The sequence below is a fragment of the Biomphalaria glabrata genome, chromosome 4 (genome assembly GCF_947242115.1).
Source record: "Biomphalaria glabrata chromosome 4, xgBioGlab47.1, whole genome shotgun sequence".
NCBI classification, from domain to species: Eukaryota; Metazoa; Mollusca; class Gastropoda; family Planorbidae; genus Biomphalaria; species Biomphalaria glabrata.
The window spans coordinates 27088073-27101282 of NC_074714.1; the positions used below are offsets into that span (position 1 = coordinate 27088073).

At 36.7% G+C, this 13210-nt stretch overlaps 1 protein-coding gene across 6 annotated transcripts in view; it reads left to right on the top strand.

Moving 5' to 3' along the window:
* The window catches only part of LOC106066002 (synapsin-like), a 102782-nt gene that overhangs the window by 3390 nt on the left and 86182 nt on the right, over positions 1–13210 (top strand). For 2 of the 6 annotated variants that reach the window (XM_056026509.1, XM_056026515.1), the window contains exon 1: positions 11471–11784. The gene's annotated coding sequence lies outside the window, so the exon portion shown is untranslated. Of the gene's footprint in view, positions 1–7110; positions 7708–8110; positions 10382–11468; positions 11785–13210 lie in introns of those variants that run through there. The other 4 variants (XM_056026510.1, XM_056026512.1, XM_056026511.1 and 1 more) reach the window with 4 other exon arrangements.

Sequence of the window (13210 nt, forward strand, 5' to 3'; positions counted from 1 at the left end):
GCCACATTTTTCAATTTCGGCCGATGACTATTCACTGCACTTTATTAATGGAGTCTAGCCACTGGTAGAAATGTGTAACCTCTCTTGGCTACGCTCTTAGAATTAGGTGACTGTAGTTTGCTTTAGATTTTATATCGAAAAGGGAAGTTTTATCGTCAAAATCATTTTTTGGGGATTTTAAAGTAATTTGGTGACTGTAGTTTGCTTTAGAATAAAATTGAAGAGAGAGGTTTTCAACCTCAAAACTCTCTGTATGGGGGTATTTAAACTCAAAACCCCCATGGCTTGGCTACGCACATAGATTTTCGAGTGTGCAATTTGCTTTTTTTATATATATATTATGCTTTTTTTTATATATTGAAGAAGCATTTTTTTAGCTTCAAACCCCGCTACAGGGGGGTTTAAACTCAAAATCCCTCTTGACTACGCTCATTGATTTTTGAGTGTGTAATGTGCTTTTTTTTATATTTAAGAGGTGTTTTTTTTATCTCTAAACTCCGCTGGAGTTTTTTTTTAAAACACAAACCCCTCGTGGCTACGCTCATAGAATGTGGTGGCTGATGTATGGATAGTCTTATATTGAAGAGGGGGGGGGGAGTTATCGTAAATTCCGAAAGGGTTTTAAAATCATATCTTCCTTAGCTATGCTCTTAGAAATTGGGAATTGTCATTTGCTTTCTTTTTTTTTTCTTGTTTTGTTTTATAGAAGAGGGGGATTTGACTGCAAAACACCCTTGTAGGGGGTTTAAAACTCAACTCCCCCCCCCCTTGGCTGCGCTGGTGCAACTGATGGTTTAGTGTTAAATCTCACGTAAAATAAAAAGAATCAAAGCAAAAAATCAGTCACTAAATTCCGTCCCCCAATGCGGAGGGAGGGGGGATTTCATTTCGGGGTGGGGATGGAGCTTGAACCCCAAAACCCCCCGCTGGCCACGCCCATGGATGCTGTGGACTAGCGAATCCAGAACTTTGGAGTTGGGGGAATCGATTTTTTTCAAAACCCTGACCCTAACGCCCAGTAAACCCTAACCCTAACGCCCAGTAAACCCTAACCCTATGCGTAAACGCAAATACAGCATTCTCCTGACATCTACAGCTCATTACTTGAGGTCAACAATTCTCAAAGATAATTTTAAATATTTGGTAATTCTTGCTATTGAGCGTGATCTATGTAGGAAACAGAATTATTATGATATACTGTATGACTTTGCTACACGCAAGGCTCGTAAAGTATTTCTGTACGTACTACGTAGTAAAGAATGAATAAAATGCATAGACTAATTTATTTTCTAATACAAACTCTTAAATTTCACTTATTATCCGCATCCCTACTCAAACTTGGCCCCGCGAAATCCGTTTCACATAGGGCCCCACCATAGTAGATTACTTAGATTAGTTCCTAGTCCAACCTCCCGCTGGACAAAGGGGGATGGGAGCGGGCAGAGTTTGATACATTTAAACGACAGTCCATCGCGCAGTCAATCATCCGTAGTGTGAACACTACTCTTGTTTTCTCGTGGACTATCCGCAGAGGGATCTTTCCTTTACTTCTTGTTTAAATTCTTGAGGGAAGAAGAGAATTATATATATAGATTAGTGACATTTTTTTTTATTTTTGTAATTTCTTAACTAAAATACAAAAAGAAAACGTATTGGTTTGTCCGATGGCCGGACCTGGTACCCACCTGGCGCGGGTACGCTGTTCTGCCTCATCGTGGCGCCCGCGTGGAAACGGCTACTTGAGGGGGTAGCTAGGCTAAATGAATGGCGAAACATAACTCCCGTGGGGATGCCCACGGGTAGACGAGAGTCAACCTCTTACACGGGCGGGGTTGTAAAAAAGTCCCCACGAACACGTCCCACATCCATGCGCTGTTCCTCAAAGGGACCGTTACATCAATGGCGGTTCCCACACAGCTAGCTTGGTACAACGAAGGAAAATGACGGTGGCTCCCGGTGCCCTCGGCCTTCGGCCATGTGCAGCCAAGCATGCGTCGGGGCCAAAGGCATTGGAAACAGCAATGTTTTACATAGGCATTGACTCGGGTCCCTCTCAAACAGAACTGTGTTCCCACAGGTTTGTTTTTTTTTACTGTTCGGCTGGACGACCAAACAGGTTTTTTTTCAAACTTAGAGCTCGAAGAGCCTTCGGCTCAGCTCTTAGACATCAACAAGGTACCCACCTGGTACAACCCTTTTTTATTGTATATTCCCTAATACTACAATGTGAGAGTGGGACGGGCTGAAACTCAAATGTAAGAGAAATTTGAGGCAGTTGTGCATGTCATTTTATAAAAAGGACTCAATCGTCTTAAGTTCATCCTAATGGTCAATGACGTCGTGTAGCGGACCATGTAAAACATGTTCACAGAGCGATGGTAGGCCTACTCGCCAGACATTAGACCCCCCCCTTTAAGAATCACGTTGAAATGCCTTTGACAAAGTCTCACATTGAACTTCGTGCTCATCTCTTTCACATGCATATACAAATATTGTTGTTCTATGCAATTATAAATAGAAAAGTCACTAAATTTAATATTGGTAAACATTGATAAAAATATAGTTTCTGTTATATTTACTAGTTTTAATATTCAAATATGAGACAACAAGGCCAGTAATGCAAATAAAATCGTTTATTTGCCCTTAAAAATACCGCCTTTGAATAATTGAAAGGTTTGAGAATAATTTTTTGCCTAAGTCCAACACTGTGTATGACAGATTTAAATTCTTCTCAAGAAAGCAGAAAGACGGAGAAACGTTTGAACAGTATTATACTGATTTAAAGAATTTGGCAAAAGAATGCGAGTTTGACAACCTTCGAGATGAACTCATCAGAGATCGATTAGTATGTGGCATACAGTCAGATCGAGTGAGAGAGAGACTTCTGAGAGATATAGACTTAACTTTAGAGAAAGCAGCAAGAATAATTCGTGCTGACGAGCATACCCAGAACCAAATGATAGATATGAAAGGACTACATGTGGATGCTGCTAATAAATTAAAGAAGACAGAAGATAGAAAGCCAGTCAAAACCTCACAGGAAAAAATGGCAAAGAATCATGTAACAAGTTTCATTAGAGATTGCAGATCTTGTGGTGGATCTCATGGAAAATACAATTGCCCAGCATTCGGACAGACATGCCGAAAATGTAAAAAGAGAAATCATTTCGCTGTAAAATGTCGTTCGAAACACTTCAAGGCTGTTGATTTACTGGAAGATGAAAGTCAGTCAAGCCAAGTAAATGAGTTGTGGTTTGAGGCAATTGGTACTGACAACAATGTCAAAGTTTGGATGGTTGATGTCAATATTATGGGAAAAATTGTCAAAATGAAGAATGACAGGAGCACAAGCTAATGTCATATCAGAGTCAACGTGGAACACTTTAAAAACTGATACTCAGTTAAAGCATTCAAATACTACCCTACGAGCATTAGGGGATGAAGCATTAGAACTGAAGGGAGTTGCATCGGTCACATTTAAAGTCGGCGATGTAGAAGTTAAAGATGATCTGTATGTGATCAAGAAAAGTATAAATCCTATACTAGGTCTGAAGACATCAATTGCTTTAAAACTAATTGAGGCAAAGAGAAATGTCGAAGTACACGATGTCAAGCAACAAAATGAAGTTCCACAAGTGTTGATGAAAAAATATAAGCAAGTATTCGAAGGACTCGGTTCATACAAAATTAAGTATCACGTTAAACTGACGTCAGATGCAAAACCAGTTATTCAATGTGCGCGCAGAGTTGCACCATCACTCTATGAAGAATTGAAAAGAAAACTCACACAAATGCAACAAGATGGAGTGATCACAGAAGTGGCTGAACCAACAGAATGGGTTCATAACTTGGTTATAGCAAAGAAGAAAGATAATTCTTTGAGGTTGTGTTTAGATCCCCGAGAACTGAACAAATATATAATGAGAGAACATTTCACTATACCAACATTTGATCAAATCAATAGTTCACTGGGAGCAGTAAAAGTGTTTAGTATACTTGATCAAAAGGATGCATATTGGCAAGTGGAGTTGGATGAACCAAGCTCTTATTTATGTACATTTAATACTCCGTTTGGAAGATACAGATTCTTGAGAATGCCTTTTGGTATATCCTCAGCTAGTGAAGTATTACAGAAACGTGCTTATCAAGTATTCGAGACATCCCAGGTGTACATATCATGTCAGATGACATGCTGATTGCAGCAAAAGATGAAAAAGAACATGATCAAATTTTTGAAAAGGTTCTGGAGAGAGCTAGAAAGAACAATGTAAAGTTCAACAAGAATAAAATACAATATAAGCTTTCTGGTGTTAATTATCTCGGAAGACAAATTGGAGCAGATGGTATTCGTCCAGATCCAGCTAAAATCAAAGCAATAATGGAGATGTCAGCACCAACAGAGCGAACAGGAATTCAAAGACTGCTAGGGATGTTGAACTTTCTGTCAAGTTTCATTCCAAACATGTCAACAATTACCAGTCCATTGCGTGAATTGCTAAAGAAAGATGTATTATGGCAGTGGAATGCAGAGCAAGAAAATGCTTTCCAACTAATAAAGAAAACACTTAGTGAAGCTCCAGTTCTGCAATTGTTTTACCCTGAAAAACCAGTTACTATTCAGTGTGACGCTTCTTCTAAAGGGTTGGGAGCATGTTTAATGCAAGAAGACAAACCAGTTGCGTATACGTCAAGATCATGGACAGACACAGAGTGCAGATATGCAGAAATAGAAAAGGAAATGTTAGCTATAGTGTTTGCAGCTGAACATTTTCACCCGTATATTTTTGGAAGAACTGTGGCTGTACAATCAGATCACAAACCTTTGCAAACTATTGTGACGAAGCCTTTAGACAAAATTTCACCAAGACTTCAGTTGATGATGTTAAGACTGTTGAGATATCAATTAACAGTAACTTACACTCCAGGTTCAAAAATGCAAATAGCTGATACGTTATCGCGTGCGTACATCAATGGTCAAGAACAATCAAATTCAAATGATGACATGGTTATGAGAATTCATAGCGCAACAGCACAGTTTCTGGGAAGTGATCAGAAGATTATTGAAATTAGAAGGAAAACTGAATCTGATGCTAAATTGAAACTTGTAATTAATTATGTCAGAGAAGGTTGGCCAAAGATAAAAGCTCAAGTTCATGAAACAGTGAAAGTGTATTGGTCATTTAAAGACAGTATTCATGAAGAGAATGGAATATTGTTTATGAGAATAGAATTATAATTCCTTCAAATATGAGAAATAAAATTCTCGACAAGTTGCACACAGGTCATTTTGGTCTTGAGAAAACCAGATCGAAGGCAAAACAGAGTGTGTTTTGGCCAGGATTGTCTAAAGATATTTTTTCGACAATAATGAAATGCGCAACATGTGCAACGTTCAAAAGAAATAATGTGAAGGAAAAATTGCTACCTCATGCTGTACCAGACAGACCATGGAAAAAGGTTGCGACAGATTTGTTTGAATGGCGAAACAATGACTATTTGCTAGTTGTGGACTATTTCTCTAAATACCCTGAAATAAAAGATAACAACATCAAGCCCCAGGTACCCTCAATCAAATGGACAAAGTGAGGTGTATGTTGGTATCGTAAAGCAGATATTCAACAAAGCATACAAAAGTGGGAAAGATCCATATCTCGCTATGCTCGAGTATAGAAATACTCCGATAAGCGGACTGCTTTATTCGCCATCACAACTGCTGATGAGCAGAAGACTCAGGGACATCATTCCAACTGATCCCAAACTATTGAAACCATCGGTATCTGAAAATGCAGAGACATTACTCAACGAACGAAATATGAAAAGCAAAGTGAAATACGATGCAAAAGCAAGACTACCTAAAGATTACTCTGTCGGGGAGAAGGTGAGAGTTCGTCTAGGACAAACATGGCAGAAAGCAGTCGTCACTAAGAAACATCCATCACCCAGATCTTACATCATAAAGACAAATGATGGAAAAACATACAGACGAAATCAACGGTTTTTAAACAAGAGCTACGAAGAAGACATCTCTGGGTACTATGATACCGACGAACAGCAAACTGTTAGAACAAACGAAACAGACAATTATAAAACAACATCTAGAGAACTTGTTGTGCCGGTCAAGACAACCAGAAGTGGTCGAGTTGTCAAAATTCCTTGTAAATATAAGTCTTAAGAACTTTAAAAGGAAGGATGTGATAATAGATTCAAAAGGAAGGATGTGCTAATATTATATGATATTACGTCATTGTTTGTTGTTTATGTTTTGTGCGAAAGCAAAGGATCGGACGGAAATAAAAAGAGAGTTATATATGTCTACCTTGATAAAGACAGTCTCGTTATTATCATTATTAATTAGTAACGTCTACAGTAATTTATTATTAATCTGTGACAACAGAACATGAGCTCATTTCTCATTTCCTATGGACACGAAGATGATTGTTAAGTCCAATCCTCGCTTTAAAAAGCCGACCGCATATACATATCTATGTGTCTATGTATGTATGTATGTATGTATGTATCAATCTATCTATCTATCTATCTATCTATCTATCTATCTATCTATCTATCTATCTATCTATCTATCTATCTATCTATCTATCTATCTATCTATCTATCTGTCTGTCTGTCTGTCTGTCTGTCTGTCTGTATGTATGTATGTATGTATGTATGTATGTATGTATGTATGTGTGTGTGTGTGTGTGTGAGTGGTGTGTGTGTGTGTGTGTGTATGTGAGTGAGTATCTAGTAACAGTTTATCAAGTTCTCTGCCTTAGCAAAAGTGCAATTTTGTTCTACTTTTGTCACTTCATGATGTCATCCGGTTAGGCCTGCACCAACCGCACCCTAGTGACGCCATAATAATAATAAGAGAAAGACAGAGAGAGAGAGAGAAAGAAAGAGAGAGAGAGAGAGAGTATATAGTCTTCTTCTTCTTTGTTCTCATTGTTATGTTGGAGCGTTCAGATGACTAGACCAATATATGAGATGAACTGCGCAGTGGTTTCCAAATCAGGGAGTTCTCCATATAGTTTTCTGTCTATTTGGGTGTTTTGGGGCCAGTGTCTTGTACGGGCCTCTTGGTATATATTGTATTTGTTTCTTATTTTTCAGACTAAACGGATGACTGCGTTTCATGGTTATACCACCGATATCAATCGCGCGGTCCAAGAAGCTCTCAGGGTCCAGTTATCCAATCAACAGACAAAGAAAATGACCTTTCATACCTATGTGAATATCCCAGACAGCACGGGTTTCAATTCATCAGACTCTAATCTGACTATGTATTCATCGATACAAAAAGATTCCAACATTTCTGAAAACACATCTTTGTCGTCTGACAGCTACTGGAACATTGCAGAGCCAGATCCTAGAAATATAGCCACAGAAAGAAGACCATTGCATACACCAAAACACGTAGATCTTACAAATGTAGCCTCAAACAGAAGACCTTTGCCTACACCAAAACACGTAGATCAACATTTTTATGGGAAATCATCAAACTCTGGAATTTCTACAAATAGGCCATCATCATTTCAACAACAGACAGGCGATCCAGCCAAAAACTTGGAAACAAGTCAAAAAGTTCAACGGGATAGAAACTACAGAAGATTATTAATTGTTGCTCTAGTGATTGCAATAATCATTGCCTGTTGTCTACTTCTCCTGGTCATATTACTGTCTGCTGGAGTCATCAATCAGTCAGCTACTGTAAGCAAGTTTAGTCATGTTTTAGTCATGTTTTAGTCATGTTTTAGTCATGTTTTAGTCATGTTTTAGTCATGTCAAGAAATGTCACGTGATATATACTCTTTTTTTTTCAACTCAATTTTGTATGAGCAATAACATTCATTTTAGTTTATCTTTTTTTGTTGTACGTACTTCGCATGTCAGTTCTACGATTGAAGATCATTTCAAATATAATATTCATAAATTAATATAGTAATTAATTCAGCAACACGAGCAATATGTCATCTAGATCTGCGGGATGAATACATCAAACTAATGAATAAAGATATGTAGCCTACTTTGGTTTTGTTTTTACGTACTATATCATTGTTTAAAATTTTTAACACATTAATTTTTAATTTTATATTTCTTTATGTATTGTCAGGTACAATATCCAGTTTATCAAACCTCCATCAACCCGAAAGTAAACAGCTCACAACTACAAGGAACGGAAGAGAAGACAACTAGTGCTAATATCGTAACAGGGGAAGTAACCACAAATCTTCAGCGCTATACGTCTTCCATTAGATCTACGCCTGTCATTAAAACCAATGAAATGGCCAAATTAACCTATCCCAGGATTATCATCGGAAACTAACAACATCCATTTCTAAATATCCATATGTTGAAAACAGCAGGCTTTCTTTGACACTACATATCTTGACTAGTGGGAGATTTAAAAAACGGTGGGATTTTTGTTACATTCCTAAGCATAAACACACACATAAACATGTGACAAGTTGTACAGAATATTACTTTTTAAAATAACGAACTAAGAACAAAATCAAATATAAAATGTGACTTCTTTAAAACTAACAAAAAAAAAAAAAAAAAAAAACAAGTCCTCCTTTGTACAGCTTAGAGAGTGATTAGTTTGTTCTTAATAATCAAATGAAAGCTAGATTTTAAAAAAGGTAAAAAAATTCTCTGCCCCCCCCCCCCGGAACAAAATATCCCGGTTAAAGCGAATGCTCAAATCTATTATATTTTATAAGATTACAATGATAGACCTATAGGTCTGGGTAGAGATAAAGATAATAATTGTTGACCTCAAATAATTCTTCATTAGTTTGACACGTAAGAAGCTTCTTTCGCCAGATGTCACAACTACAGGTAATGTTAAAAAGTATTTAGGAAAGCAGTCTATCTTTCATTAGTAGACATAAGCTAAAATTTCTACCGGGGTCTTGACGGTATTCGGTGGAATATGTCATAAAGATTCCATTTCAACTACTAATTCTCGCCCACACATATCTGCTGACTGGTCTGTTGATGACGTCAATGCTTGCTGGAGACTGCCGTATGTCATCACGCTAAAGGCTCTTAAAGATCACAAGAAATCAAAATAAATTGTGGTTTTGATTTCAGCTGTTCAAAATGTCGGATTGCAAGGATTGAATTGTAGTGTCCACAGTTCTGTTGAAGCAATTTATCCTGTAGTCATCTTCAGCATTTCCAGGTGTGACGGTTTCCACAGATTAATCAAACTTCCTTTTGATTTGACGTTTGGCTGGAAAGATTGCAACAACTTCCATGTTTTCAGCCAATTCCAAGAATCTGAACAAACCCATCAACTCTCAGTTTCCTTAGTCAAGCCGTCAGTTCTTACTCACAAAATTGACTTGGAAGAACACGTCGTACCATAACACAAGTGAAACTATTTTTTTAAATTATTATCTTAGACTTTTTTAGTTGAATTTGATAGGGGTTAGAAGTAGGACGTTGACTGAGGTTACTGCACTTAGTGGTTTCAGTCAATATTTGGTTTGGTCAATATTTGGTTTGGTCATTGTTCCCTTTCCCCCTCTGTATTGAAATAAATATTTACAAATAACTTCAGTAATGGTTGGTAAGGCAACAAGACATGTCCACTATAGCAAGGACACCATCTAGAGCATGGAAACAAAAGTCTGTCACACTGCCCCCCGCACATCCCTAGCCCTACATACAATCACTTTGGTTTCTCAGCCGGAATCACAAACACCCATCTTTTTTTTTTCTGCACGGAGACATACTTCTAGCATCTTTTATTTGGAACTGGGGCTTTCCTACACTACGATACATTCTAGTTTCACTATTCCCCGCTTCGCCCTGCTCCCCCTCCCAAAAAAATAATATATACATTCTCTGACCATAATCAGCAATGTTTGGCATCTCAATTCAATATCGAAATATTTTGAAAGTTCTATTTTGGTTTTCGGTCGAAACCTTGGGTGAAACCTTTTCTTTTTGCACCCTGCGCATCGTAATGCTCTCCCACATAGACTTTTGATCCATGAACACTATTATCCTTATGTCTACCCTCAACAACAAAAATAAAACAACAATTAAAATATTAAAATACATTTTTAAGAACAAAGCTTTCCTAAGAAGAAGAACTCCTAATTTACAACAATATTTCTAAAAAATGTAGAAGTGTCAAGAGCAGGGGTGTTTAAGATATGAGATTGTATGTGTGTTTGTTTATTTTATTATTTGTCTGTTGTGATCTGTTTTATCACGGGGTCTTCAAGGGGGGTAATAATTGTATCCAGTGATCAGTCTAATCAGTTGGAGAGCTGAACTGGTCTGAGTAGTGTGTTGATGGTTGTTTTTGATTATTCTGTTTAGAGTAAGGAGATATTATTCTGTGTGTGGATTGCATATTTTGGGAAAGGTATGGTGTTTGATGATACCCCTAAGCCCTAAGATAATACATTATTGAATCTAGTCTAAGCGCCCTTGAATATTTAATTTGGGTACATTTAATACTTTCTAGTATATTATGATTGTGTATTATATATTATATATGTCAATCATGGTATGTTGTAAATAAATACTAATTTACTACTCCTTTGTTGAGTGTGATCTATAATAATTATAATAATAGTAATAGCGGAGAATTTACCACTGTGGCATCGCCTTCATGTTGAATATGAATAGAGAATCATGGATAGACTTTAGATCAAGATCCAGAACTAAATCTAGAATCTAGATTAGATCTAGAAATCTAGAATTAGAATCTAGATCTAGACTAAAATTCTTATGACTTAACACGTTTAATCTTAAAATTTCTATATCTGGAACTTTTCGTTTTCAGACAAGAAAAAAGTAGCCATTGCATCAGAAGTTAAAAAGATCTAAAATATCATGATGTTAAATTCTCAATATCTTTTTTACTTTTTGTAATCTAAACGGGACAGGCGCACTGAAGGACGGACAGATAGATGAAACAAAACTAATTGCGGCTATTTCAGTTTCAGGGACTGCTAAAACAAAAGGAGCGAAAGAAATTTACACAACAAAAAAGTGTTAATAAGTGATTAAAGTGGAAGGAATTATAGTTTTGTACATCAGACATTTAAATGTCGGCTTCCAAAACCATGATCGGTCGAAATTTCGATTGAAAAATCTTTCTGCTAAATTTAACCGCTGTGATTTCTATCTTGAAAATGGCTAAGTTGTTCTATGTAATGAAAGGTTATAACAGGCTGCATTTTTTTTATCGTCCACCTCAAGTGTGAGAGTTAGTGATAATCAGTCACTCAGTGAATGAGTCAGTCATCAAGACTTTGAGTTATATATAGTTAGAGATTATTATATATTTAGGTCAAACATTGGGGCTAGATGAATGAAACACCATTGACATGTGGTTACAGTTCCATGTCTCTAAATATGACCTCTCTATGGACTTTGGTCTGAATGTAAAGTGATGCTCGACAGGGAACTGCTGCTTATACAAAATGAAGTCTTGCCAGTTAGGACGGTCGTTTCAATGTATGCAAGACGCCGTGAACGCCATTGGCTGGGAAGAAAAATGAATCGATTGTGGCCGCTGTAATGCCGCTGTAATGCCATGAGCATCCATCTAGTGCCAAACTGGTGTGTTCTGTGGAATCCGTGTGTACATAGGGATGACATATTTTATTCAACTGTCGATTACACATGCTTGTAATACACTCAAGTGTGCATGATATCTAGCTAGTATTAATGGAAATCAAAGTCTAAAATTTACATAAAGTATTCGCTTTTTCCGGCTCGTACGTACTGGTATCGATCTGTTCCATAGTATCGTAAGAGGTGAGTCAATCAACATTGTTCTCCATCGTCTAGAAGTCAGTGCTTTCATCGGGTAAGGGGGGGGGGCTCTGTGAAATCATCAGGCATTTTTTAATTATACATTTTGATAAATAAAAAAAATATTTATCTAATTCTGGAGAGTCAAATTCTCTAGATTCTGGAGAGTTAAAACAAACCCAAACCCTGCATGGAGCACTGAAATAGCGAAAGAAACTGTTTCGATCACTTTGGCTACAAATACGTTCTCCATCTATTGCAGTTAGTATTTAGTTCTAACCCATTTTTATATGGAGAAGTTTTTAAAAAGACTAAATCAGTAGGGTCAGAAGAAAGACTCTCTTTGTATACTATACAGTGCCTTTCTTCTAGTCAACTAAATTAGAATAAGCAGACGCTGAGTAGGCCTAGACATTTCAACAATATGTTACTCTGATATTTGTTGGCAATTATTTTAGTTTGTATAGAGCGAGTCAGGATGCTAGCTCTCTTTAAATGAGTGACGTTAATAGAAATCATTTGGCATAGTGTTGTGTACATCCACGCTTCCATGATAGATAAACACTTCTTTGTTCTCAAATAAACACATACACTCCGTAATTAATAAATTATAGAAGAATTCTTCACAAGTTGAAATAAAGCAACTTAATTCAATAAATCCAAGACTAAATAAATACATTTTTAAATCCCATTATGGAATTCATATCAAAGGGACGTATTCATCCAAACTAGAAGTATGAATTCAATGAATGAACCTCGACATTCATCCAAACTAGAAGTATGAATTCAATGAATGAACCTCGACATTCATCCAAACTAGAAGTATGAATTCAATGAATGAACCTCGACATTCATCCAAACTAGAAGTATGAATTCAATGAATGAACCTCGACATTCATCCAAACTAGAAGTATGAATTCAATGAATGAACCTCGACATTCATCCAAACTAGAAGTATGAATTCAATGAATGAACCTCGACATTCATCCAAACTAGAAGTATGAATTCAATGAATGAACCTCGACATTCATCCAAACTAGAAGTATGAATTCAATGAATGAACCTCGACATTCATCCAAACTAGAAGTATGAATTCAATGAATGAACCTCGACATTCATCCAAACTAGAAGTATGAATTCAATGAATGAACCTCGACATTCATCCAAACTAGAAGTATGAATTCAATGAATGAACCTCGACATTCATCCAAACTAGAAGTATGAATTCAATGAATGAACCTCGACTTTAGGCTCGACTTTCCTGTTGACTTTTGTGACGTTTACGCTTGAGATTTCTACACTAGCATCGTGATATTTAGTAGAAGCTATTGTGAGGGCATACATTTAGTTCTATTTATATTTCAAATATTCGTGTATTTGTTGTTGTTTTTTTCAAAGCTAATTGAGATTTTATAATCATTAGAATATT